This window comes from Monopterus albus, unplaced genomic scaffold, assembly GCF_001952655.1.
Source record: "Monopterus albus unplaced genomic scaffold, M_albus_1.0 scaffold103.1, whole genome shotgun sequence".
NCBI classification, from domain to species: domain Eukaryota; kingdom Metazoa; phylum Chordata; class Actinopteri; order Synbranchiformes; family Synbranchidae; genus Monopterus; species Monopterus albus.
The window spans coordinates 524857-529874 of NW_018127983.1; the positions used below are offsets into that span (position 1 = coordinate 524857).

Below are 5018 nucleotides of genomic sequence, written 5' to 3' on the forward strand. Positions count from 1 at the left end.
CTGGAGAGAGGGAAGTCTGGGCATCTTTGCTTAGACTGCTGCCCCCGCGACCCGGTCCCGGATAAGCGGAGGAAAATGGATGGATGGATGGACATATCTTCAGGCAGCCATTGATCTCCTTCAATTTCTGGACTGTATGAAAATAAACTCCTAAAATTGCTTGAGATATACAATAAATATGAATTAACCTAAATTCCTGTTGTGTAGAAACATTCATTCATTTTTTTACCGCTTAATCTCTGAACGAGGTCGGGGAGCCAATCCCGGCTGGCAATCGAGTTATCCATCACAGGGCTAACACATAGATGAACAACCGCACACATGTACTCCTATGGGCAATTTAGAGACACCAATCAACCTAAGCTGCATGTCTTTGGACTGTGGGAGGAAGCCGGAGTACCCGGAAAGAACCCACGCAAGCACAGGGAGAACATGCAAACTCCACACAGAAAGGGGCCCGAACCCAGAACCTTCTCACTCTGAGGCAACAGTGCCAACCACTGCGCCACCGTGCTACAGTCCTTCTCAAATCCATCTACATACTGTAACCACCTTCTTCTGGCAATAATAAAGGATAAGGATAAATCACCTTTATTAACTACTGAAGACAAGCAGCTGAAATCTATTAAATTTGATTTAAATACCCAATAAAATGGATGGAAACTACCAGCTGCTGATGGAATGGTGGGGGAAACCCAGTTCAACAATGTATAACACCTCAGCATGCTCTGAAGAATGACTGGCAGAAAAATGTACTTGATTTGTGCAACCTTCAATATTTTCCTTTATAGCAAAGCTCATTGTACAGAAAATAAGCTGCAAACAATTATTTCAAAAAGAACAAATCATGTTTTCAGTGGATGTAAGTGCAACATGAACTTTAATATGAACTGCTATTTTTGTCACAGTGTGTGTTTAGTGGCATATCCCCACCTACAGTGCAGGAAATTAGGCAAATATTTCAGTGAGTGCATTTGACAGTGGGCAGCAGTGTGCTCGATAAAGCACGAACACACTCAGATGACTTTAACTGGATTACAAAGCTATTTACAGAAGGGTCCCCGGTGCAATATATCTGAGGTCCTTTCAAAGTGTGACCACCTCTGCACTATTTATTTTACAGGAGTGAATTTATTGTTATGACTGGATCTTTCCAGACAGTTCCACATTTTCCATGCTCTGGTTTAATCCTATTACATGTCAGGCACAAAGGGAGATAAGAGGTTTATATTCTGGTTTCTTAAGGCCGTCTCTCTCCCTCGAGACGTCAGCAAAGCATCACATTTGGTCATTTTGATATTGGTGCCGACACTTGTTCTTAGAGCTACCACAGCATCTATTGTGATGGAAATAAATATATTGATAATAGGATATTGATGATGAATGAAGATCAGGTGAATGACATAATCCAGAGATGGGAAAGTCAATACTCTTCTGTCACAGTGCAGCTGAGGTAAGCATGCTCGTGTTCACCCGTCATGAAGATTCTGTGGGAGAATGAGCTTTATAAGTGTGTGCTTTTGAGAAATCATTTAAATAACACACCTACTTCAACAAACTGGCATCACAGCGAACAAAGACTTGGCTGAATTGTACTCATGCCCTTCTCCTTACTGTGTAAAATTGCTCCCATTAAAAATTTGAATTGAATATGTTTGGTTCTTTTGGCTTGTGCAGAAATTAAATATATTATTTTATTTCATCTACCTTCTGTAGGATTATGGTAATGGCTTCTGACAGTAGAAGTAATTAATATCAGATTATATGTAGTTCAAAAATAGATTTTGGTTAAACATTTTAGGATGACAATGTTTGGTGGATGTAAAAACAATGTAATTAAATATGATGTAGTCAGGATTTCTAAAAGCAACATACAGTAAGAAAGGGGGACGTTTTTCCACACATGCCAAAACAGAGAAGGTAAAAGAAAGCAGCGTGACATTTGATAACCCTCCTCTCTGTATTTAGCGAGACAATCCAGAAGAAGCTCTGAAGCCAGAGGACTACAAGCAGATCAAGAAACTGGAATCTGCCTGTCTCACTGAAAGTCACAGTGCACAGCTACTGAAATCGATTCAGGATGTGAAAAACCAAGTATTTCTCCTAGACCACGACACAGCTGACAGAGACAGGTCTGCTCTGGTCTCTAGACACTGCCACAACTTGCATCTTGGAAGTGTTAATCTGTCATACGGGGCTACATTCACACCGCAGCCTCCTGAACAGCAACGGCCACATGCATCTACTGAAGCAAAAAGCAGCAGCCGCTTTCCTGTTACCCGACTATGCTAAACTTTAACATGCAGCCACTACTCTGCGCCTGCTGCACCCTTGACCTGGAGGTGTGGGGAGGAAACAAGCAGTCAGATTTCTCGCTGGCTGTCTATGTGGATGTAGAAAGAACCTCTGCACAGAAGGAGATATTGGTGCAGAGCAACACAAGTTCTGTTCATGTAGTGACAGTAATGGGATTGCTTTTCTACAACTCTTCATTAAATGCCGTTAAAAAGAGAAAGAATTTGTTTTAACTACTCGTGTAATCTTAGTTGCTGAACACTAGCCTAGCTGAACACGTGAATGTGTCTACCAGGAAATACTGTATATTACTGAATATGTATGAATAATCAAGTTCCCAATAATAAATGTGTAATGAATTAATTTATAGGTTGAAACTGAGCGTTTCTTTCAATAACATGCATATTTCCCTCTAATTAGTCCCAGACTAATTAATTCTCTCTAGGCAACCTTTGGGACATGATAAAGACATTAAACTGTTGGTCATGACGGACTGCAAGTTTGTGTCCCAGTGTTAAACCTGGCCATGAAGAAGATGTTAGTGTGGACTGGAAGCTTATTCTCACCTGAGCCATCCAGCATCTCCAACATTTGTGTACCAAGAGCTACAGTAACAAACATCCTAGCGCTTAGGTCCATTCAGTGGAGGCATTGAGATTTATGGCTTTGAAGCTACAACCCTACCACGATGAAGATGTCTAAATTTGCTCTGACAGCACTCACAGTCACGCTTGTTTTTGTCCATTAGATCACACTTAAAGCCGCAGTTGATAAGTCTATTCAGATGCAAGGCAGGTGTGAAACTGCAGCTGCTGTTGCATGCACCTGTTTATGTAGTGACACATGCAAATGAAAAGGAAGGGCACACCAAATCTATAGCAACAGAGTCTGTGTTTCTGGTTAATGATGAAGTATGTGTGTTTTCTTTTGCAGCTATAGGGCACTGTGAAATCTATGGGTTGTGCTCTCCTGGCACCTCTTGTGAGTGAAGTTGTTAAAAAGGAGAAGAGTTTTGATCATTGCCAGGCTGCCATCACACATCTGACCAGGGTAAGTACAAACAATCCGTCTACTATATATGAGGACATGCTTCCTTTTTACTTGTGATTTAGCATGCAGCTGTTTAAAAAGGTATTTGGCTCCCCCTGCAGTACATTAATGTTAACTAACAATAACCTTTCATCTTGAAAAGTGCAAACTGTTTGGTGATTATCAGTTTTTCCTAGCAGCTGCATGAGGAGCTTGAGAGAGCCTTTGCTCGAAGCTGAACTAAACCGAGTCAGCAAATCATCACTTTGGCACTTTGCCCCAGAACTCTTGGTAAAAGCAAGGTCTTATCTTCCTCTTCAGTCAAAAGGAAAACAGCACTACTGTGGATTATTTCTCAGTGCTGTATTTTCAAAGGTCAGTTTCACAATACAATCCTACAGGTCACACTACTCGCAATCCAAGAGTCCCTCTCTGAAAAAAAAAGTGCTCAGATGGGCAACACTCACTCTAAGGAATCAAGAGCATGTCTGGCTTATCTACTGTTTGCTTTCATAGTGTACCACAGGTAAGACAACTATAATATCAGCCTCAATTTTACCATTTTAAATGCTGAATTGCTGTAAGAATTACACAGCAATTACTTTCTGGGGTGATGGGACTCTGGACTTACAAAAATAACCAAACTGGGAGAAGTCACTGGTGTTAATGTTACAGTAAACTGTCTCCGCACATTCAATTTAAAACTAAATGATGGATACTATATTAATGTGACAAGTCTTGGTTTTGAATATGTTGACATCAATACAGTGGGAGATAAAGCTCTTAACATACAGTGTAGTGCCAGCTTTAAGGGGTTCAAAACATAATTGGACACACACACACACACACCAATGATGAATCTGATTACCCAGAATGCTCCTGTCCACCTCTGAATTCACCCTGTTGTGCCACTTCCACCGGCAGCCAGAACCATGTTTGATAGATGAGGAGGTGCTTTGGGTCATGAGCTCTTGTTTGTTTCTTCACTCTTTGTTCTTTCCATCATTTAATAGGTTGATTTTTGGTTCTTCAGTCTGTAGATGTTTGTACCAGAACTCTACCAGTTTCCTTCCAAACAATCATGTCTGTACTGATGTAAACCTACTCAAATTAAAACTGAAACCTGGCACTTTAAAGTCCCAATAAGTACAAATTTGCATTTGCTCGGTCACTCACTCATTTCCTCCTCCTCTGACATATTAGCCATACTAAGATAGCTTCTTCTTATACCTAGCTAAAGGGTCTGACCCACTGTAGTTGTGTGTGATGTGGTGCCATAAAGTGTTATGCAGTTCTCGACCATTCCAAAGTTACATAGTGCAATAACAGACAATCTGGGTATGTAGTGAAAAAGAAGAAGTTGCCATTCGTCTTAGTACAAGTCAATGTACCATCAAAGTGATTCTTAAACTTTTTTAATGTAAAAATGTTACATATGGTTGCTTTAATGTAGTATCCAGTATTTTACTTCAAACTGAATGTGACGATGCCCAGAGCCCAACAACTTTAATAGGTACACCTGTACAACTGCATGCAAGTGAAATACAACAGTTCTGCCTTAACGCCTGTGTTTATGAAGCTCAAAACATTCCACTTTTTGGTGAAATTGTCATAAATGTATAAATTCAATTATATGTTTATTAATGAAGTCATAATTAAAGGTGGTGTTGTACTGGACCTCTGGGGACATATCA

The 5018-nt window shown here is 40.3% G+C and overlaps 1 protein-coding gene across 4 annotated transcripts in view; it reads right to left on the bottom strand.

The window, feature by feature from the left end:
* Positions 1-5018, bottom strand: part of cunh1orf146 (chromosome unknown C1orf146 homolog) — a 19767-nt gene that overhangs the window by 10961 nt on the left and 3788 nt on the right. The window contains exon 6 of one of the 4 annotated variants that reach the window (XM_020610076.1): positions 684-1487. The exons of the other annotated variants lie outside the window; for them this stretch is intronic. The gene's annotated coding sequence lies outside the window, so the exon portion shown is untranslated. Of the gene's footprint in view, positions 1-683; positions 1488-5018 lie in introns of those variants that run through there. 4 annotated transcript variants of the gene reach the window in all.